Below are 23,874 nucleotides of genomic sequence, written 5' to 3'. Positions count from 1 at the left end.
TTTCAGAGGCCCAAACTCGCTGTACAGATGGAGAAACAACAGCTTAGAGAGAAGTGACTCGCCCCAGGGTAGCGGCAGAACTTGGAATCAAACCTGAGCCTCCTCGGTCCCTCGTCTAGGTCTCCTTGTCCTCGCACCAGCTGCTAACCAGCTGACACGGGCTCTTTGAAGGTGGCAGTGGGGGAGGTAGATGGCTGATGTTTATCTCCGTGATGAATGGAATTCCGGTTGGCAACTTGATCTTCAGCCTTTGCAACTTTGGGAAGACAGAGGATGATCAAAGAATATCGTTTTCTAATGAAAGACACCTTTGGAAATCTAATATTCCGCTCTGTCAGCCTCACCAGTCAGGGGAGGAGGGTTGGAAAAGATCTGTAGTGAGCAAGCCTGTTGTTGACAAGTCGATCTGAATGTGTGCTATCCGTGCAGCCTCTCCATGTGCTCACCAGAGTCCAAAGAGGTGCTGGAGAAACCGAAACGCAAAATGTGGGGGTAGCGCGGTGGTTCTGGGGTCTGCCCCTGGACCCAGGCCCCTGGAGCTTAAACCCCGAAGGGCAACTTGACTGCTTGATATCCACGTGACCGGCCAGGCAGAGACTTCGATACTCGCTGTCTTGGTTTCCTGTCTGTACCCTGGAGGAAGTTGAACTTAGCCCATCAGGTTGCTGTAAGGATCACAGGAGATAAGGAATATAAAACACTTTGCATGGAACTGGGTCGAATCTTCCATATGCTGGCTTTTATTCATCACACCATGCTGTCTTTTCCCAAATCCGAAATGGACAGCTGGTTACAGATGGGCACAGCCTTCCTGGGGCAGACTTCCTCGCCGTTTGGTCATCACAGATGTGTGCTCCTGAACTGAAGCGGAGGGGTGGGAGTAGAGGCTGTGGCCCCTTTTGTCTCAGCAAGCCCCTTCCTCTTCCGACCCAGGTTAAAATGAGGGAAGGAAGCCCCTTTTTTTTAACTGTTCCCACTTTTGGAGTGAGGTAGGTTCCTGCATGTCAGGAGCTGTGCAGATACCAGAGACAGTAAAGGTGGCTTAGACCCAAGCATTGCGTTCTGAGCTCAGCTGAGACAGATGCTTATTTTCCATCTGGGCATGCGTGTGGGTAGACTGCTGCTGGGAGGCCGAAGGGGTTTGGGGGGATTGGGCTGGGGGCACAGGTATGAGAGGGTGATTTTGCAGGTTCTGGCCCAGGGGCTTCAGAGAGATGACGTTGGAGCTGACGCTGGAAAGGTGAGGAGGTGATTGATTTTTAGTTCAGTTTAACAAAGACAGGAAAGCTCCTAGGGCACTGCGTAGATGGTGGCTTAGGGTTGAGAAGGGTCTCGGCAGACTCAGGGACGATGGACTCATTGGTGTGTACGTGAGATGCTCGGTCAGGGTAGCAAGATGGAGAGGAAGCCTGGTTGGGGGCGGGCCTGGGGAGAGGTGGCACTGAGCATGCGACAGGCTTGGCATTTATTGCCTGGAATCAACAAGTCACTGCAGAAGAAGCGGCTGATCCATCCTGGGATCAGGGAGGCTTTCGGAGGGTGTGACATTTATGCTGGGAGCTGCAGGCCTGGGGCGGGCTGAGCCAGGCCAGGGGAAGAGCAAGTACGGACCCCTAGCACTTGGAGAGGATGGAGAGAGATGGACAGACAGAGGAGCAGACAGCCCTGACCCCTTCAGCCTTGAGTCGAGGGTGAGAATGGAAGTAGGAGTAGATAATGCGTGGGCCCAGGTTGGGGCCAAATCACTCAGACTTACAAGCCCTGCAGTCACTAGGATCCAAGGCAGGCCACAGGCAGGGGGCTGATGTGACCAAGATTTTGGCTCAAAGGCCCCCGCCCCACAAACTCAAAGCTGCCTGAACTCGGCTTGAGTTTTCTCTGCACGTCCCAGCAGCACATCGCCCCGAGACGGTGCTCTCTGGGTGCTTGGCCCTTTACTGGGCAGTCTGTTTCCCTGGGTGCTGGGGAGGCTGGCTCGCACTTAGAGTTTTAAATGCTTGCAGAGAGCCCCCCTCTTTGGCCTAATGCAGATCTGTGGCTCGTTCCATGGAATTCGTTCTGCACTACAAGAGTGTGATATTATCCAATGTTTATGGATGGCTGAGTCTAAAATATCCATTCCAAAGTCCGCTGAAGGATGAAATTCCTTGTTGCTTTCACAGATTCTCTTGTCTTTTCTCCCCTCCACCGAAGAACATATAAAGCATTCATATTTTTAGCTTGGAGCCTGGTCATTTTTCTAATCATACCCGAGTAAGGAGGAAGAGCATTTTAGGGGGAAGACGAGTAGTTTGATGACGACGGTCCCAGGCTGGACAGGCCTCCGAAAGCGGCCTCTTTCCCACCCACGGTCTCTGTCCGGTCTCAGCCACATCTGGAAGCTGACGGTCGCAGCCCCGAATGTCTCGCCGACTCTCAGTGCTCTTGACTCACACCAGGACTCAGGACTCACCCTTAGGCAGAGGCTGCCGTGCGCGCGGCCCAGCCTCGACCCCCAGCCTCGACCCCCACCGGGAAGGAGAAGGCCGGGGCTGAGCCTCTAACCTTGTCCTGCGTGCTCTCTCCATGGTCAGCATGCCAGTGTTCCTGGGGTTCTTAAAAATGCCCCAGCGCTCCATAACTCTGGGCTGAACTGCCTCTAGCTGGACTGACTGCCTGCCTCTGTCCTGGGTCTGTCATGAGCCCCACTGCTCAGCAGGTCCCGCCTTCTCTTTTTATGCCAAACAGGCCCTTCCTGCTGACCGTGGTAAACTTCTCCACCCCCCACCTTTACTTCCGGCACAGACCCCCGTGCGTTGCGGTGTTGTGCGTTTACGTGCTCCGCGCTGCCATCGTCTTCGGTCTTGCCAACTTTTGGATCTTCCGTGTACATACAGTATTACCTGGCACCAGAAAGGCACACTGAATGGATGGGCGCACGAATGCACCAACTCGGAGAGTTTCTGTGGGCAGCCGGAGCCCGCTCAGTGGGCAGACTTTAGCCCACGTCAGTCATCACCCCTGACCACACGTGCGTCACTGTGCGGCGGACTCAGAGTTGCACCTGCGCCATCTCACTCAGCGACGGGGTCGTCACTAATGATGTACACCCCGCTCTGTGTGGCAGGTTTGGAGCTGTCTGCCGCAGACACAGACCTTGCCCTCTTGGCCCATTCAGGGGGAAGGTAGCCAGTTGGACAGAATGTGGGTGCATGGCAGAGTTCCAGGACACGCAGAATGCAGGATGCTGGGGGAGCCCAGGTCAGAGTATCTCACCTGTATTGTTCTAGGAGAGATCCTCAAGGAAGTATGTTTTACAGAGACCTGAGTGCGCGTAGGAACGGGCCAGACCACAGGCAGGCGGGAGTGTTCCAAGCTTGGGGACTTATGCACAGAGGAATGGAGACTGGGCCCGACCTGGAAGAGATCAGGGCGGGAGGGGGCAGCTCCTTGGATTCAGGTGGTTACCGCAGAACTCACTGCGTCTGCCTTACTTCCGGGTGCCCTCCCCTCCCTTGGTCTAGTGACGAAGGGTGAGAGGAAGCCCCTCGGCTCAGGGAGGGGGTGCCAGCCACAGGCAGCACCCAGCATACCTGCTCAGGAGGCTTCAGGGGATGTCCTCCTACTCAGTGAGTCAGCCCCATTTTCTCATTTCCTGTCCAGGCCGCAAACCAGGCCACTGCGAACTCCTAATTCCCCATCAGCCCCCAGGCATCCTGGCATTACAGGGTGCTTAGTAGGAGGCAGGCACATGGGCTGAACTTCCCTTGTTATTGATGCAGATTTCAACCTGTCACTTGACCTCTCTGAGGCTTTCAGCCTCCTCCCTTAGACTGAGAATAATGTGCTCACTTCCTTGGCTTGTTTTGAGGGTGAAATACAAGAGCCTATGGAATGTAGCACCTAGTGGGTCCTTTACACCGTTGTTACTTTCTCTCCCTCTCCATTATAGAACACCCCGGAACACATATCCTCCTCATTCAGCTCCAGCTAAATAGTACACACACAGCAGGTCAGCACTGTGCCATTCATTTGGCCACCTCGTGTCCTCAGTGCATGTTCTAATGCCCATTTTACAGATGAGGCAACTGAGGCTCAGAGAGGTTAAGTTACTTGCCCAGATTCCCAAACTGGAAATCTGGCAGTCAAGCCCTGGCATTCTGCTCCTGGACGCCCACCTGCCCTCTCTCGGGTGGCTCAGAGGGCAGGCTGGCGGAGGCCTGCGTTCCTGTTCCTTCCCATCCTTTTTTAATAGGATGCAGTTAGCAGCCCACAAATGACACTGGGCGAAACACACAGTTGTAAATAACCGTTGTAGGAAAACAGGAGGGCAGTTCTTGACCCCGCATCCTGACAAAGTCATTCTCGCCCCAGGTTCCCATTTAATTTGGAAGAACACATGCAGGCTCCTGGATGCCAGCCCATGCGTCAGATTCAGCAAACAGGTATGGGCAGTTGTTGATTACATCAAACACAGCCCCAGGCCTGGGGAGAAGTCAACACAGGCAATTTGCGGTTCCTTCCGGGAAAGGATGCAGTGCTTTTCTGAGGGAAATACCGAGGTGGCCTGGATCAAAGCCTGGTGGTCCTGCCTGCTTTTTCCAGCAGGAGTGCGACTTCCGTTCAGCGCGTCTGAGTACAGGTATGTCCCTGCTCATCTCATTTCATTATCACACAAAACCTGCCGGGGAGGCTTTATAGATGAGCACGCCGAGGCTCCAGGGGACTATTGACTTCGCTCTAAGTCACACAGATAGTACGTGCTGGCGTCTAGATTCACACTGAGGTCTGTCTGAACTCAGATCTACCCTTGTCTGCCTGTTTCCTGCTGGGCCACGTCTCAGGGGCCACATTGTGTGTGCTGCTGGGATTGAAGCAGGAGCCGCAGGCTGGGTGCCTCCCGAAGTGCTTTTGAATTCCAGAGCCCACACTGATGACAGGCCAGGTGTCTGTGGCTCGCACTACCTCTCCACCTCACTGAAGCCTGGGTACCACCCTGTAAAGTGGGTTCTGTCATTGTGACTATTTTCAGTGCAGGAGTGTGAGGCCAGTGTGGAGTCAGAAAGCCTGGTCAGGGGGGCCTTTGTGGTGACATTCAGGGGAGCGGTTAGCGTTGGGAGGTCTCCTCCATGGTGTCCTGCAGGCTACAGGGCAAGGCGGATGCAGGAGCAAACAGTTGTCTGTGATGTGGACTGGGGCTCGTGACCTAGGCTGGCACACAGGAGTAGCGCGCATTTTCTGCAGAGGGGACAGGGAAGGCAGGGGGATATGGGCGTTAACTCCAGGTGGACAGCTATCCTCCGAGTCTGTCTGGGACATAGCGTAGGGCTGCCTTCGGAAGGAGGCAGAAGCCAAGTTCTCAGGAGGAGGCCTGGGGTCAGGGCCCACTGGCGGGAAGTGGCGTTTAGGACTGAGAGTGACAAGGGTGGAGGTCAGCCCTCTGTGAGAGGCCAGCTCTTCCATGGGCTGGGCTGAGCCTCTCTGTGGGGCCCATCGGCCCCAACTGTGGGGAGAGGAGGACGGGAGGCAGTAGATGGTGTCACCTGCCCACCATCTTTCTACTGAATTTGATTTCTCCCCCGCTCCTGGAGAGCAGGGGGCTGCTGACTACTTTTGAGACACCCACTCACTTTAGGGCTGGGCACTGCATGGACTGAAGCACCATTAGGGCCGCCCTCAGGAGAGCTTCCTGTCCAGGACAGGGAAGGGGAGGGAAGGAGGAAGGTGAGCCAGCCCTTCCCCCCACCTGGCAGAGTACTGCTCAAGTCGCCTGCTGTGAGGAAAGGCTCTGCCTACCTTTTCACAAAGGGCTCTGGGTTTTTCCAGTACATTACAGAATGACCCAGGGTCTCTGTCCTCAGGAAGAGAAGTGTATAAGAAGTAAGAGTGGGAAGGAGAGAGAGGCAAGGAAGGAGAATCAGGGGAGCGGCAGACATCATTGGGGCCCGAGCACCGGCTGCTCACACCAGAGTGGAGCTGGCTCAACACTTGGGGTTCCAGACAGTCTATTTCTGGTCCTCATATGACATAGTTTCTCTTTATATGCTACAAATAATTGCTCTGCACCCACTCTGCACGTGGCTCTGCCATGGCAAGGACGGGAATTGGCAGTAGGTGAGCCAGGGTCTGGATGGAGGGCTCTCTGGAAGAGATGATGCTGAGTCTGGTCTGCTTTTCCTTTTCCCTCCCACCGAGGGCGCCCTTCTGCCTGCTTCTGGCTGCCAGTGTCACCACCAGGGGTATTCCCTCCTCTGACCTCCTACTTCTCGAGTCTTGACTATGCCCTCTCCTCCCCCTTCCTCCCCACTCCTCTCCTCACTCCTCCCACCTCTCCCCTCCTCCTCCCTCCTCTTCCCCAAATCACTCCCACCACAACCTACAAAAGTGCTCAACTCCAACTCACGTTCATCAGCAGATTCCACCATTCGACCTCCAAGCTGTGCGTCCACCCAATGCCCTTTGAGGCTACTCTCCGATGCCCCATCCACTTCCTCATCAATCATCTTAAAAGAGCTATCCACATTCATTTGCTCCATCATATTCCACTTTATTCATGTGTCACTATTACTTTTATCACCCAACTCTATAGAAATAGTTTTCTGAAAATACCAGGGGACCCCCTAAATGTCCCATCCTAATGATTTATCACTTCACATCCTACTCAACACCATTAGATGCTGTTGTTTTTGTTTTCTGCTCTAAACTTTCTTCTTTGAATTTGGTGACATCTCTCTCTTTTGGTCTTTCTACTCTGCCCATTCTCTTTGTTGATGGTCCCCAAGTTTTCTTCCTCATCTCTCTTATCTCACTACCTGTATTCTGCTTGTGCAATCTCCTGGCACCTCGTGGCTTCATCTACCATCTGTCTACACGTTGATGACACCAAAATGTCTCCTGAGCTCCACATGGAACTTTACACTGATATGCGGCTGCAGGCGAGTGGGAATGTTGCTTTTGGTGAGCCAGGATTAGGGACAGTCGGGCTGGGAATTAAATGAATTGTTACGCGTATAAGCAAAACAATAGCCTATTGATTCAGTTTAAATAAAAAGCAGAGTTAAATTAGAAAATCATGGCCGTATAGTTTTATTTGCCCAATTCCTAGCCTATTGTAGGAGCTTAATAAATGTCAGCTGAATCTTTTGTTGACTAGTTGTGCATATGTCCTGTATTTTTTCTCCTATTAGATGAAGTTATACGAGTACATCTCATTGTTCTAAGATTTTGAAAAAGGTCGATGAGCAAAATATTATTTATTGAATGACTAGGAGAATAAATGGATGAGATAATTAACAGAAAGGAATTGAGATCTTGCCTCCCAGCTACTCGTCTGTTGGTATTGTCTGCTTGCAGGCTATTCATGCGGTAGTGCCCCAGTTCTGCTTTTTGCTCCTCCTGGAAGGCACCCTTAATTCTCAATTTGAATGAAACTAATGCTCACTGGGATGAGTAAGTTTGGTCTATTTGAACCTTAAAAGTTGACAAAAAAAAAGTCATTTCAATCAACAAGGCAATATCTCATTTGTCTCCAACAAGGTAAAGAAAATACCTTTCGGTTTATGAGCCCAGTTTGTGGCATCTAAAGATTTCAAGATCAGTGAAGGCAGCGTGGAAGCCAGGCTGAAAAAGCAAAACCATTTTCGAAATGTGCCCTTTATAAACAAAGTTGAGATGTAATTGACATATAACATTATAGTAGTTTCAGGTCTATAAACATAATACTTTTATATTTGAGTATTTGCAAAACGATTGCCACAATAAGTCTAGTTAACATCCATCACCACAGTCACACGCTTTTTTTGTGTACATGATGAGTTTTAAGATCTATTCTCTTAGCGATTTTCAAATATACAATACCATCATATTAACGCTGGTCACCATACTGTACATCACATCCCCATGACTTATTTTATAACTGGAAGTTTGTACCTTTGTCTCCTTTACCCATTTCACTCAACATCCATCTCCCGCCTCTGGCAGCCACCCCTCTGTTCGCTGTATCTGTGAGTTCAGTTGTTTTTAAGATTCCACATGTAAGTGTGATGATGGGGTATTTGTGTTTGTCTGACTTAATTCACTTAGCATAATGCCCTCATAATGGACCTCAGGGTCTATTCAAGTTGTTGCAAATGGCAAGATTTCTTTTTTATGGCTGAATAATATTCCATTGTGTATGTGTATATATTGACATGTATGTGTGTGCATGTGTGTTTGTATACAGACACGTCACATTTTGCATTAGTAAATTTTAATTGAATTTTCACTTTCTGTGCCTTTGTAATGTTTAGTAGCAAATATTTTATGAGCTACTTCAGAATTATTATTCCACAGAAATTCTAAATATTGTCAAAAGGCAGGAAAAAAACAGTTGTCTTCATTAATATCACTGCAATAAAGGGGTAAAAAGCTCCCCCCGCCAAAAAAATTGGACTCTTAGGTTGCTTGCATATCTTGGCTATTGTAAATAATACTGCAACTAATATAGGGTGCATGTATCTTTTAAAGTTAGTGTTTTTGTTTCCTTTGGATAAATATCCAGAAGTAAATTGCTGGATCATATGATAATTCTATTTTTAATTTTTTTGAGGAACCTCCATACTGTTTTCCATAGTAGCTGCACTGACTTACATTCCCACCAACAATACATAAAGATTGTCTTTTCTCTACATCCTTGCCAACCGTTATTTCTTTTCTTTTTGGTAACTGCCATTCTAACAGGTGTGAGACGATATCTCATTGTGGTTTTGATTTGTATTTCCCTGAGTATTAAGGATTTTGAATATCTCTTCATGCACCTATTGGCCATCTACATGTTGTCCTTGGAAAAAAATCTCTATTCAGATCTTCTATCCATTTTTTTAATTGGATTTTTTTTTTTTTGTTTTGAGTTGTAGGAGTCCTTTATATTTTTTGCATGTGAACCCCTTATCAGATATATGATTTGCAAATGTTTTCCTTCGTTTGGTAGGTTGTGTCTCCATTTTGTTTATGGTCTCATTGGATGTGTAGAAGCTTTTTAGTTTGATGCAGTGCCACTTATTTATTTTCGCTTTTGGTGTCAAATCCAATAAATCATATCCAAGACCGATATCAATGAGTTTACCGCCTATTTTCTTCTAGGAGTTCGATGGTTTCGGATCTTAGTTCAAATTTTTAATCCATTTTGAATTAGTTTTTATGGAGTAAGTTCAGTTTCATTCTTTTGCATGTGGCTGTCCAGTTTTCCCAGCACCATTTTTCGAAGAGACTGTCCTTTTCCCATTATATATTCTTGGGTCCTTTGTCACAAATTAATGATTATATATGCATAGGTTTATTTCTCTTCTGTTCATGGGCTTTCTGTTCTGTCCCTTAATCTGTGTGTCTGCTTTCATGCTAATGCCATACCGTTATGATTTCTGTAGCTTTGTAATATAGTTCCAAATCAAGGAGCATGCATGATGCCTCCAACTTTGTATTTCTTCCTCAAGATCATTTTGGCTATTTGGAGTCTTTCGTGGTTCCATACAAATTTTAGAATTGTTTGTTCTGTTTGTGTGAAAATGCCATTGGAAATTTGATAGGGATCTCACTGAATCTATATACTGCCTTGGATAGTATGGACATTGTAACAATATTAAATCTGCCAGTCCCTGAGCACTGAATATCTTTTTATTTATAGTATTTGTGTCTTCAAGGTCTCTCACCTCCTTGCATTTACAAATGCATCAAGAATAAAAAATATATATGAATAAATATGTACTTATTCATATATATTCATATATATTTTTTATTCTTGATGCATTTGTATATGAAATTGTTTTCTCATTCTGATAGTTTGTTCTTAACGTATAGAAATGCAACAGATTTCGTATGTTGATTTTCTATCCTGCAGCTTCACCAAATTTGTTTATTTGTTCTAACAGTTTTTTAGTGGGGTCTTTAGACATAATTTTTTAGTGGGGTCTTTAGACATAATTTTATGTCATCTGCAAATAATGACAGTTTTACTTCTTCCTTTCCTATCTAGATGCCTTTTCTTTTTCTTGCCTAATTGCTGTGGCTAGAACTTCCAGTGCCATGTTGAATAAAGGTGGTGAGCAGAGGCATCCTTGTCTTGTTCCTGATCTTAGAGGAAAAGTCTTCAGCTTTTTTTGCGTGTGTGCTAAGTTACACATAATCTAAAGTTTGCTGTCGTAACCATTTTAAGTATCAAGTTCAGTGGCATTAAGTACCGTCACATTTCACGTGACCATCCCCGCTGTCCATCACCGACACTCTGTTCATCTTGCAAAACCGAAACTCTACTCTTTAAAGAACAACTTGCCATTCCACCCCCCACCCCCCGCCCCTGGCAATCACCATCCTACTTTCTGTGTCTACAAATGTGACTACTCTATGTACCGCCTATAAGTGGAATTATACAGTATCCGTCTTTTTATGAAAGGCTTGTTTTACTTACCATGATGTCTTCAAGGTTCATCCCTGTTGTAGCATGTGTCAGAGTTTCCTCTTCATGGCTGAATAATATTCTGTGATATGTAAACACCACTCAGGTATTAACTGATGAGCTTCAAGCTGGAACTTGGCTTGAGGTTTCCTTTTGTGTTCTAAATGTGAGTCTCGTAGTGTAAAGAAGTCGTACAGGTGACAAACACGCCAGTTTAAAAGTGGATTCCAAAAACCACACCAGTCTCCACGGCCTTTATGTTCATTGAGTTCATCTTCGGTTTTTGCTCCCCGAGAGTTCAGTACAGTCTTCTCTTTGAATTGTGCTAAAAGGAAGAAAGGAAGAGAAGGACTCAGGACCTGAGTGGGATGCAGGACACCACACCCCAGAGCCTGGCTGAATAATGAGTCTGTTGTAATGATGTCGGTGAGAAGCAAATCAAGTTACCCTATTCGGAAACTGGAAAAAGGGAGTCAGAGCATGAGGCCACCGGATTATGACATCCCACCACCTGCCCACAGGGGTGAGTCTGGTCGTTTTGGCCTGGTTGTCCTTGTACATGAAGAGGCCGACCGTTTGTATTTTCTCAGCTCGTGGCATGCAGGAGGGAAGGACGCACTCAGACCACACCTTACCTGGGGCCTCTTCACCAAGGGCGGGTCAGAGCCACACGTCTGATACATTGCTATTTGGGAGAGAACGTGTGGTGTGCCAGTTCTGTTTTATGGCGTTCCTTTGTGCTTACAAAGCGACTGTTTTACAACGGAATATTTGTAGAAATGCTGGAGGCAATAGGAAGCTTTAAAGTGAGAAAAATGGAGATGCCGTGAGCCTTGTTTGGAAATCAAGGTTCTGCCCAAAAGTTAAATTTATTTTAAAAGAGCCTGAACTGGTGTTTTTCTGCTCTGGTTATAATCTGTCAATCTCGATATCTCCCCTTTCCTCCCTCCTCCTCCCTCCCCCGCGTACCTGCTCCCTCTCTCACACATGCTCACACATGTGCCACATGGGGAAAATGACTCTTGACCCTTTTGCTCCATTGAAAACGTGGCCCGTGACTGCCGGCTCTCTGGAATCCTTTCAGGCTTGCCTCCCACAACCCCTGCGAGTAACTGAATTTTCATTTTTCGTTTTAACCTCAAAAAGTTTGTGCACAAAGCCTAAGGTGCAAGGGAGGCCAAGAAAGCCAGTTCAGAGGCAAACGGAACCATGAGGATTGTAGCAGGAATATAAATGGTATTTTCTTCTTCTCTGAAGAAGCGTTTTAAAGGTTATCAAGTTCCCTTTCAAACAGAAGGCAGAAATATCAGAAACTACAGTTGTCAAAGTAAAGTTGACTAAAAGTTTTAAGTGGGTCAAGAGGTTTGAGAGAAGAAGCTTATTCTCACCACCATACCGAAAGGGCACAATCTGAACTTGGCCAGGAAAAATGAGATTTTGGGTTCAAACTCTAACCCCCTCCAGGGGTCTAGTGGCCGTGAGCAAATCATTTAGTCCCTCTAGGCTTCAGTGGGAAGGAGCTCCCTTAGTTTTCAGGGAAACCTGGATTTACCGAGGTGCTTTCACTCTCCAGCTGCGTGACCTTGGGTGTGATGGTTAGCCATCTCTCAGTGTCCGCATCTCAAAGTGGAGCTGATGAAGCCCCCTCATCTGGGGATGCTTTTGTGAGGAAAGCTCTCAGCTCACTCAAGGCAGGTGAATGCCCTCCCCAGACCCTGCCCATGATGACGATAATGATAACTAAATGGCACGTGTCTTCCCGGTGCCTTGGCCATTTTTGAAAGGCGACCGACTCCTAACAAACCCAACTCTGTCTCCGTGAGGCTCCACATTTTGGCTCGGCTCCCTTTGTCAGTGATGTGCAGCGCTGCGCCATTTTGAAACGGAAGAAAACCCCATTTGTTGCGATTTCCTTGAGAGTGTTTATTTACCCAACGTGGGTTGTTATATTTTCTTGTAGCGTGCGTCCTCCTCCTGCGTTTCAAGGTAGAAGAGCCATTACACCTAATGAGAGCTCCTTTCCAGCTCACGTGCCGCTTAGAATGTTCATGAGTGTGCTTGAATTTTAACCTTTCAATGCATCTTTGTAATGGCATGTCACCCCTGAAAAATGAGATGTCAGCTCCCCACTGAAAGGCATAGACACTGATTTTCAACCTGAAAACTACCCTTTTAGGCGCCTCATTTAGGTTGAGGATGCTATAAAACACCATGAGATGGAAAGGCAGGCAAACGCTGCCTGTGGAATGTGTCCATTCTGCTGGGATCCATGTTACAAAAGGGGCAAATACGCAGCGGGGCGACACGTGCTCACTGCATTTAAGCTCTGCTCTAAGATCCTGCATCACATCGCTATGAAATGCATTGCTGGCAGCTCTATTTTTTTTAAGAGGCTTCAATATCACCTAAGTGAATTAATGTTGCCAGGAAAGGCATTTTAAGAATTGATGCATTAGAAATAATTGTCTTCTGGGCGCTCACAAAGCTTGACGGATTCATCCTGCTCTTGTAGCGCCATTGCTGTAGGAGTAATCCCGCCACCTGTTTTCATCATCATTCACCATCGTGGAACCTTTTCTCGTCCAAATGGAGCCTCCCACCGCTCCCCGAACATTCAGGCTCTTTACCTGAATGGTGAAACCCTACTCATCTTTCAAGACTTAATTCAGAGCTCGCTTCATCTCTAAACCCTTCCTGGATTCCCTGACATAGGGATGCTTGCTCTCTCCTTCCTCAGACATCATCTAGTACTTTATTTATAATTCTGCAGTGGCACTCCCCACACCGAATGGCACTTAGCTGTTTACATGTCTAGCTCTTAGACTGTGAGCTCAGGTAGCAGTGGCGGGGGTGGGAGGGTGCATTGTATTCACCTTTTATCAGCAGCACCTGCCTAATATGATTGATATTCATTAGAACGCTGATGAAAAAGTTAGTGACAGTTGAGAGATGCTAAAGCCAGTGTAGGATGGGAGGATCCATCCTATGCTAAAAGATAGAGGAGGGACTTTACTTCCCTCGTGGTGAATCCCCCACGCTCTTTTGAAGGACTGTAGAATGAAGCCTTGGAAGGGGAGATCTTTGGCCAAGGCTGCGTGTGATCCAAAGCTTGGGTCTGTTACACGTCAAAGCAGCATGGCCTCTGAGGCACTTCCTGCTGGAAGTGAGAGAATGAAGTGGTAGCTACCAAAAGATGTGGCAAAAATATACGAGTAAAGCAGGCTAGTAAAGCAGACTAGAGATTGCCTTACTTTATGCATCCAGCTCCCTCCATCGCAGTGTTGGACTAAGTCCTAAGAACATGTGCGCTTGGCTGGGACTGGAGAGGGCGTCAGCCATGGCACCATGTATTAATGATTGTGATGGGCTGCCTGGCTGCCTTTCCAGCTCCCACCCCTTCCTCCTGTGGCTCACCAGCCCTGCTCTGCACCCACGGCCGTGTGCTTCAGGAAGCTCAGAGGGATTATCCACAGTGACTCAAGCCGTGCGCGTAGGTTCTGCCTCCTTGCTAAGAGTTGGCGTAGGCATGGACATAGGTCACAGTTCTGGCCGCTGACACAGGAGGGCTAGTTTTCTCACAGAGTTTCCTCACTGTGAAACGGGACCTAACTAGGATTGCCAAATTTAGCAAATAAAAATATAGGACACTCAGTTAAATTTGAATTTCAGATAAGTGACATCTTTTTCATCTAAGTATGTTCCATGTAACATTTGGACGCCCCATGCAACATTTGTGAACTATCTTCCTCCAAAAACATCCAAGCTCTCAGAGTGTTTGCCTGTGACATGCATGGCCTATGAGCAGAGTGACACACAACCTATTTAACATTCCTGGGGCTCAGACACTTTGGATAATGACAGATTTATGTTCACTAAATATGCCTGCTTTGGACCTCCCTCTGTCTTGAAGAGATTTTTGGTCCCCAAGAATGTTAGTGTTTTGTTTGTTTCTCCTAAGAACATTCTCCTCTTTACTCAGCCTCTAATAAACTTGGTCATGTTAATAGATATCATAGATTTTCTATATGACCTGGAGGTAGGGCTGTGAAAAACTTTGAAGCTGTGTACAAATAGTTTAAAACATCCAGGACAGCAAGCTGGCTTAAAGGATGGTGGGTGGTCAGTTATTTATTCACTGCCTTGCCTAGAAAATTCACCGCAAAATTATTACTGACCTCATAGGAGTGTTGTGAGAATTTTGAAAAGGTGAAACATGTAAAATGGCAGGGCCACTTTGGAAGACAGTTTGGCAATTTCTTAAAAAAATAAACATACTCTCACAACACAATCTAGCAGCCGCACACCTTGATATTTACCCGAAGGAGATGAACACTTTTATCTACACAAAAACCTGCACTTGAATGTATATAGTAGCTGTATTTGTAATTGCCAAACTTAGAAACAGCCATGATGTCCTTCAGTAGATAAATGGATACACTGTAGTAGATCCAGACAATGGAATACTACTCAGTGCTAAAAAGAAACGAGCTATGAAGCCATGAAAAGGCCTGGAGGAAACTTAAGTGCACATTGAGTGAAAGAAGCCAATCCGAATAGACTAATACTGTATGATTCCAGTTATATGACATTCTGGAAAAGACACAGCTGGATACAGTAAAAGATTAGTAGCTACCAGGAGCTGGGGAGGAGTGGGGGTGAATAGGCAGAACAGAGAAGATGTTTAGGGCAGTGAAAATTTCCTATATAAGATTCTCTAATGATGGTTACATGTCATTATACAATTTTTTCAAAACCATAGCGTGTCCAACACCAAGAGGGAACCCTGTGGTAAACTATGAAGTTCGGGTGATTATGATGTTTCAACGCAGGTTCATCAGTTATAACAAATGTTCAACTCGGGGGGTGTGGGGAATGTCGACAGTGGAGGAGGCTAGGCGCGTATGAGGCCAGGGAATATCTGAGAAATCTCTATACCTGTCTCTGTTAGAATTTTAATGAACCTAAAACTGCTTGCAAAACTAAAGTCTTTTTTTTAAAGGAGGTGAAATGAGAGTGACGAGGACAGTGATAAGAGAGAGGTGCTGTTTTCTGAATGGTAACTTTCTTCCCCTCACGTGTTGGGGCGGTAGCTCTGATGTGCTGTTCCGGACCTCTGCCGCTCTTGCTGTGTTGACCTCTCTGGGCCTCTGTCAGGCTAACGGCAATCATGTTTTGAAGAAGGATGAACTGACTTAGAGCCAGGAAGTCTGGACTTTTGCCCAGTTTCCCGCTGCTTACTATACAACAAAGACGGAGGAAACAAATGAAATCCTGGAAATAACAGCTCCTTAAAAGAAGTGAGTGATGATGATGGTGGCAGCGGTGACGGCGGTGACAGTACAAACACTTGCATGGTTCTCATCAGTCGTCAAGCTTCCTGGGGGAGATCGGTCGTTGACGATGAGACATGGAGCTGTTTACTTCATTCAGTCAGCAACTGTGTTTGGAGCACCAGTGCTGTGCTGGGCACAAGGCTACAGACGTAAATACGACCCAGAGCTTGACCGCGAGAAGTATCGGTCCAGTAGGGCAGATGGCTGATACACTCACAGTGGCAAGACCATATTAAGAGCAAACCAGATGTGCTGAGCTGAGATGCGGGGGCACAGAGGCGAATAATGTGAGTGAGGCCAGGCGAGAGGGGGTCCGCGGGGGGTCCCACGGGGCTGGCTTCCTGCGTGTGGTCAGAGTGTCAGAGAAGGAGCCAAGCTGACGAGAGAGGAAGCAGGCGTGGAAGTAGTTATCGCTGGGGCGTTCCTAGGCCCTCCGGAATCTTTGATGCTGCTCTAGTGATCTCACCGGGCCGCTGGCTCATTAGTGCTGTTTCATTAAGTCCAACGTAACTGCTCCGGGTCAGGATTTGGGGACTGTGGTCGCTAAGCCCGTGGACCACTCTTTCTAACAGATTGAAATCCAAAATTGGTAGATCTCAAGAGCTTCCTAACAAAGCTTAGGAAAGGTTTTGAGAAATATAAATTCTGAAAACCTATTTTCATTCAACCCAGAGTCAAAAATTAAGTTCTTAATAATTCAGCATACTTTGATTCAGTCTAAAAAGTTCATCAATACAAAATGGAGGTGTGTTTGCCACACTAACCACACTGATCAGATTATTTCCAGGGAATATCACATGGCATTAAATAAAATAAAGAGACGGGACACATCCGTGTAGACCTCTATCCTCTGTAATTTATTGAGAGGGGAGTGTATCAGCTCAGGTGTCTCAGTAACCTCGAGTGAGTGTTCAAAAAGCTTTGCCCAAGAAGCTCAAAGATACTTTGAAGAAGCTGTCTTATCATGAAAACTTTCCTGGAGGAGAAAATTGGGGCAGTTTAAGGAACCATGTTCAAGGAAGTAAGGGCAATTGACAAGACCAGCTCCTAATTCCTGCATTTAAAGAATTCGGTAATTGTCTTTCTTCAAGAAACTATTTCTGCTTAAAATTACACATTCTATCTAGAACAATTTAGATATTCCAGAACTTTTCATCAAGAACAAACCATCCCAAATCTTGATGACTTAAAAAGAAAAAAACAACCTTTTATTGGTCTCATAATTCTGTGGGTTGGCTGAGCTGACTCATCTGATCTCTCCCGAGCCCACACATGCCTCTGTCATTAGCCGTTTGTTGGCTGGTGACCGGCTCATCTAGAACGGCCTCGCTCAAGTGTCTTACATTTGACAGAATGTCGAGTGGGGTGCCTTGGTTTTCTTCTAAGGTCTTGTCTTCCAGCTGTCTAGACTGGGTCTGCTCACAGGGTGATAAGAGTGAGTGAGACTGGGGGGTGCTGGAATAAATCTAGGAGCTCAACTCTGAATATTTTAAGGTTAGGATGTCTCCTAGACCTCCAAGTAGAAGCATAGAATAGGCAGTTGGATATAGGAGTCCAGAGTTCAGGAGCAAGTTCTGGGCTAAAGATATAGAGTCCTTGGAAGTCCTCTGCAAAGCTGTCATTTAAAGCCATGAGACTAGGTGAGCTCAACATGGGTGTGTAAATAGGAAAGAAGTCTAAAGAATAAGCCCTGTGCCTCACGACTCTTTGGATGTTGGACAGGGGAGAAATAACAGGTAAAGAGACTGAGAAGAAGGCAATGACCTAGAAGGAAAACTAAGAGACAGTGATATCCTTGAAGCCGAGGGCGGGTGGGGGGAAGTGTTGGAAGGAGTGGGTCAAACGTTACCGATAGACCAAGAGGATAGGAGAATGACCGATACATTTAGCAATGTGAAGGTCGTTGGTAACTTTGACCAAGGTAAGGGCGATGAAAGACTTAATGGAGTAGTTTCAGGAGAGGATGGGAGGAAAGGAGTCGAAAGGAAATAGCTTTTCCTCCAATGTTTTACTTTGAAATTTTTCAAATAGGCAGAAAGGTTGAAAGAAGTGCACAGTGGTCACCCATCTATCTCCAACCAAGATTCTGTAATGACCCTTTTAACAGATTTGCCTTCTCATGTCTATTCACCTCTCCAATCCTATATCCACTTGGCAATCCATCTTTTTAATGTTAAAGGAATAGAGAAATGAAGTGGAGTTGGAGTGAGATAGGGCGATGTAAGGCCCTCTCCATGTACATATCCGTGCGTGGGGACGTACATAAGGCAGCTTGTGTTTACATGTTGATGAGGATGGTCAAATAGCAAAGGCACGAGAGATGATACTGGAATGATGTCTTTGGGTAGAAAAAGCAGTATGGATTTTGGTACATCGGTGGAGGACCTGGCCTTAGGTAGGCTTATCTTTAGTAATGGAAGAGAGGATAGGACATATGGACAGTCAGATGCATGACAATATGCATTAAAGATATGAAATATGATATTAAAGGCTAGCATGAAATCCAGCACCTCCAGTACTCGCTGTGGACGTGGCTTCTGTTTCCGACTCCCCTGCAAATGTGCTGTAAAATGTTGGGAGAGCAGCATAGCCAACCTCTCAGGTCTTCTGGGACCTCAGCAGCAAAATGAGCATAATTATGAATATCATATGAACATTACAGGGAGCTGAGGAAATGATACACTGGGGATGTAGATTTTGTTGGTGTTTTTATTACCCACACTTACTCAGCAGAACAGCTTTGCCGGCTGTCACAACTCTGTCTCCCATTGTGTCTGGGGACTTTCAGATACTGGATGAACAACCTGGGACTTTACAGATTTTGTTCTCATTTGGTCCCTTAATGTTTGGCGGATGGACCAACGGCCTGGAGGGCAAGGAGCTTAAGGCTGTCTCAGAGGACTTGAATCTGTTTCACCTCGGAGTAGTACCTGCTCCCTGCAGCCAAGGACAGTCTGTGGCCTGGGATGATGATTCATTCCCTTTGTCTGCCCTTCTCTTAGTCTTGAGTCAGTAGAGCAGAGTCTAAAGCCTGCAATCCATTGCTGTCTGTGCTGGGCTCCTGTTTATTGTAGCAGGCTTGGCATTGCATACCAAAGTTCCTTTGTTCCTTCTGCAGCTTTCCACGCCTCTTTCCTTAGGCTTGGAGTTATTTATGTCTGCAAAGAAGATAGGTGGGTGACCTGTCACAAGTAACCACACAGAGCAAAGGAAGTCTCACTGAAAAAGTACACTAGGTATATTTAGCACTGCTTAATTAGAATTAGCTATCATGAATTTATTTTCCTTTACAGTGAGGTTTTAAATGAAAACCCAAACACTCCATGTTTGCACTTATCGTGATGGAGAGGCTGCAGGCTTTAGAATCAAGGTGAATTAGGTTGAAACCTGGTTTCTCATGCCTCGGACAAGATACTGTAGCACTTAGCCTCAGTTTCCTCATCAGTAATCTCAGGATAATATTTTTCTCATAAGGATGCTGGAAGGATTGAGAGAAGCCATGTATGTGAAAAACTCAATACAGTGCATGGAAAATAATAAGATGCATTAGATATTGGCATAGTGGATTAACGAGCCCACTACCAGCAATAATGAAAATAATTCAACAATCATAGTTGATATTGAGTGTTTCTTTTGTACCAGACTTGGTGTCCTGTGGTCTTTGTAGGCTGAATTAACCTTAAAGATAAAAAGGTTAGCAGATTCTGCTTTCTTCTTTGAAAGTTAACTCTTCTTGAGAATTTATATATATATATATATATATATATATATATATATATGATTAACACCCAAACTTAAGTCGCCAACCTCTATTTTAATAAAATCTGCATTTTATTCTATTTAACTTTAAAATTATTTAGTGTCTAGCAGTTTTGACAGTTAAAATACAAGACACCTAGTTAATTTTTAACTTCAGATTAACAAAGAGAAATATTTTAGTATAAGTGTGTTCTATGAGAAATACTAAAAAAAAAATATCATTGTTTATCTGAAATTAGAATATAACTGGAATCCTGTATTTTAATGTGCTAAATCTGGCAACGCTAGACGTAGGAAATACGATATCTGCTGTGTGCGTGTGTGCGTTCCAAAGGCAACAAAGTCGTGATCATGGAGTTTGAGGAGTGCGGGAGTGATAAAGGGTTGTGATGTCCTCTTGACAGAGATGTTTCCCTAACCCTGATGTCAGTGGAGGGTTAGGTATCACCTTCTCCCCACCCACCGCTTCTCCCACTTCTGAGCTCATCTCCTTCCCAGTGACCTTTACCGTTCTTTAGCCCACACCTAAGTAATAATGTATTCTTATTTATCTCATTATATGGTCAAGAACGCTTTTCGTTTAATTCATTCCTGTATTGCTCTGCCTAGCAGAGGGTCTGGCACATAGTAGGTGATCAGTGAAATTTCATTGAGTCAATGAAGAGCTGGTATGACAGCTCTTGACAATGACACAAGTTATAATGAAGAATGGGAGGCTTTATAGACAGGCGTCAAGTTTCATTGACCACCTCCTGTGTTTCAGACTCTATGCTAGACAGAGGGATACTGGGGCAAATGAAACAGATACCGTACCAGGCCATCAGATGGGAAAAATAATAACCAAGAATACATTATTACTTAGTCGAGGGCTAAGGATGAATACAGGGATTTCGTTTTTATTACTTTATGCCTGAATTCACATATACAATAATGAAATAATTGCATCTACCTCAAAGGATTATGTTGAGAAAATGTACGTCCATCTCTTTATGTCTCTATCTACAGTTGACCCGTGAGCTGCATGGGTTTGAACTGTGTAGGTTCACTTAAACCTGGATTTTTTTTCAGTAAGCACCTGTATTGATTTTGGTCATGGTTGGGAGTCTCTGGATGCAGATAGCTGACTATGCACTGGTCTCTGCTATTTTGTATAGGGGCCTGGAGCATCCGAGGATTTTGGTATCCGCAGGAGGTCCTGGAACCAACCTCCTGCAGATACTGAGGGACAACTTAAGTTTGGGGGAGTTAAAAGTTGTATGCAGATTTTTGACTGTATGGGCATTGGTGCCCCTAACCTCCACATTTTTCTGGTCAGTGTGTATTGTGTGTGTGTGTGTGTGTGTGTGTGTGTGTGTGTGAAGCCAACAGATAAACATGAGATTTCTTGATATCAGTTCTTTTCTCTTTCTTTTACGTTAGAAAATTATGGCTGTTTGAGCTTCGTTTTTACTTTCTCCTCTTTTGTCAGGGGCGGGGTAACGCCTTGACCGGAAAGGGTTACAAAAGCCAGAACTATAACACCTGGTTTTGTTTTTCTTTTTTTTTAAAGATTAAACTTTCCAGACTGCATGCCCTTGATATCGGAGGGACTAGATCACAGGCTCAGGCGGATGTCGCCGTGTCCACCTTGCAGAGGGCTGACAGTCTGACAGTCTTTCCACCTTTCCCTTGGAGTCCCCAGAGTTTTGGTTTAGCAGGAGAGTGATGAGGAGATCTTGCAGGTGACTGTTGTCTTTTCTGAGACACATGACGTGTGACTCTGGAGTCAATGAAAACCCCAAAGTCAAGACCCAGGAACTTTGTACCAACATCAGACTCCCTACTACTAGGGCGGGTGCTGTTAACACTCTGGAGGATAGCTAGGGAGTTAATAACATCTTCTAACACGTGCTTTTGTTATTTGGAGCTCATTGCTTTTCCAAGGCTTTCAAAGTCATTCACTAGCTACATGTCTTCCATATGAGACTAGGTATGAAATGCGAACCGTAGGGTAATGTAACCGTTAAGTTGAGAATGTAAGTACCAAGGTCACGGAGTACACAAAGCGAAGACCTGCTTGTGCTCTCCCTGGTTCATCTGCATCACATGTCACTGGTTCAGCTGTTGAGTGTATGCAATGTGGACACGTGTGGGGACATTGTTTTTTGTTGTTTTGTTTTGTTAGGGTACGTTGGAGTCATTCACTTGTCTCGAAGGTTTGTACACGTGTGACCAGGGGTGCCTTGACTGCAAGGGTATGATTGGGGAGGGGTCTTTGATAGACAGCCACAGAAGAATGTGGTCAGACAGTCATCCAGAGCTGTAGTTTGCCTCCCCTGTCTCCATCTGAGGATTTAAATGCTCAATTGTCCAGGCCTTTTAGGAACTTCTGTAGTGAAAACTAGATTTATTAAATTAACACATTTGTTTTAAACCTAGTCAATCCAGGTAACAGCTCAGTTCAGCATAATTTTTCTACTTAATGAGAACACCTTTTAGATCTTAGTTTGGTAGTTCTTCATAATCTCAGACAAAATAGCTAGAGATCCAAGATATTAAAAACCAGATTGTTGGAAAAAGAAGCATCAGCACATGAGTTGAATAGAGAACGAACCCAGCAATACCTCAAACACATGATAAAAGATGATTTCATAGGATTTGAGAATCCTGTAAGTTCTTAGATCACAAGACATTCTTAGATGTCAGGCAGAATAAATGGAAAATTAAATCCGTATAAGACTCTATATGGTGAAATTTTAGGAAACTCCAAAAGCTTCTGGGGTGAGGCACAGTGGGGTAGGTGGACCAATGACCTGTGACAGGATGTGAATCAGGTGACATGGGACTTCTCAGAGTAGCACTGGGTGCAGCAGATGATGAAACAACGTTTTCTAATGTCAGGCAGACAATTAACTTTGAATCTGGTTGCTATTCCCAAAAACATTTAATTCAGGTTTTGGGGTAAAATCAATAGATTTTCTGATATGCAAAGATTTGGAAAGTTTGCCATGTGCAGATCCCTCAAAAAGAATTATAAGCAAAGGGGGAAAATCCAAGGAACAAGTGGAATAAAATAAACAATTGTGAGAAAATAAACCAGAAAAAAAAACCCTGTTCTTAAATGTGTTGATTTTTAAAAATTATTTTTCTAACTAAAATATTTCAGCTGATTCCAAATGCAGAGTGCTGGGGATGTATGAAGGAGGCAGATGGAATTTAAAGCATGCTGAGATTCTTGTTATGTGTAGAATAATGATGCTGATTATCTCTAAAATTGTTCAGAATAATCATGTTCAAATATGTTTATCAAAAGCATAAGGTAACAATTAGCAAAATAGATCTAGAGTACACACCCCAAAATAGAGTACACACCCCAAAACCATTTACTATTCAGGTCAGGGGAAGCAGAGCAGAGGAACCTCAAACAATTTAGCAGAAGTCAGAGAAGGAACGAAGAATAGTAATGAAATGACCAGCAAGAGCAGCAAATAGAAAATAACTCCTAGTATTATAATCACTAATATACTTGGACACGTAAGGCTGTGTATTAATAATTATAATACTTTCACTCATTAAGACAGCGATTCTCAGATTGAGAGAGGAATTTGCCAGGGAAAACAAAATCAAAATAGTAAAAGAAAGTTGACGATGAAGCGACGTAAATGCTCTCGTAGAGCAGCACATAGAGTGTATTTAGAGAGTAGGACTGGATACAGATTATGGAGGGCTCTTCAGGGACTAGAAAAGGCTTGGGAATGAGCAATCATGTAAAGAAGTTAGTGACTTAATGAGATTTACATTGGAGAAAGATTACTTTAGCAGTTGGGGAAGTTTGAAGGACAGGTCAGCCTTGTGGTGGGAGAAAGCTTAGGGAGATGCTCAAGGAATTCATGCCTGAAGTGATAAGAAGCTAAACCTGTTGTTCGGGTGGGAGTGTAGAAAAGGTCGCAGGTATTATGATTTTAAGAAGAGATTCAATAAGACTTGAAGACCCAGGGGGAGGAGATGCACGATGGTGCTCAGGTTTCTGAAGTGAATGACAGGGTGACCTCCTTCACCCATATGGGGACACCCGCAGTGGGGAAGATATAGGGAGGGGAGAGATGATGAACTTGGGTCTTGGGTGCTTTGGATTGTTCAACGATAACTGGGTCTCAGGATACAGACTTTGACTTGATATGTAAATCTCGGGCCCACTGTCCCATTGGTGGAAGGCATGATCGTGAGTTCATAAACCGCTGGACTTGCCCATAAGAAGTGATATTCTTTAGATTCATCACGTGAGAACCTGGAACGTTGACACGAGTCCTGAGTCTCTCCTTTTACATTCAGTAGAGAAGACACTGAATGGAAATAATCATGTCTTCTGAAATCCGATTAGGAACGTTGAAAACT

At 45.2% G+C, this 23,874-nt stretch overlaps 1 long non-coding RNA gene across 20 annotated transcripts in view; it reads left to right on the top strand.

Annotated features, from left to right (window-relative positions):
- LOC120623021 (uncharacterized) overlaps window positions 1-23,874 on the top strand; it is a 560,047-nt gene that overhangs the window by 493,844 nt on the left and 42,329 nt on the right. For 16 of the 20 annotated variants that reach the window (XR_005658645.1, XR_005658636.1, XR_005658629.1 and 13 more), the window contains one exon: window positions 4,354-4,621. The exons of 1 other annotated variant lie outside the window; for it this stretch is intronic. This is a non-coding gene — a long non-coding RNA (uncharacterized LOC120623021). The remainder of the gene's footprint in view (window positions 1-4,353; window positions 4,622-23,874) is intronic. 3 more of the 20 variants (XR_005658642.1, XR_005658644.1, XR_005658639.1) reach the window with 1 other exon arrangement.

Source organism: Pteropus medius, unplaced genomic scaffold (genome assembly GCF_902729225.1).
Source record: "Pteropus medius unplaced genomic scaffold, Ma_sr-lr_union100, whole genome shotgun sequence".
Lineage (NCBI taxonomy): Eukaryota > Metazoa > Chordata > Mammalia > Chiroptera > Pteropodidae > Pteropus > Pteropus medius.
The sequence above is the reverse complement of the archived record's forward strand: the minus strand, read 5'-3'. Positions and strand labels throughout refer to the sequence as shown.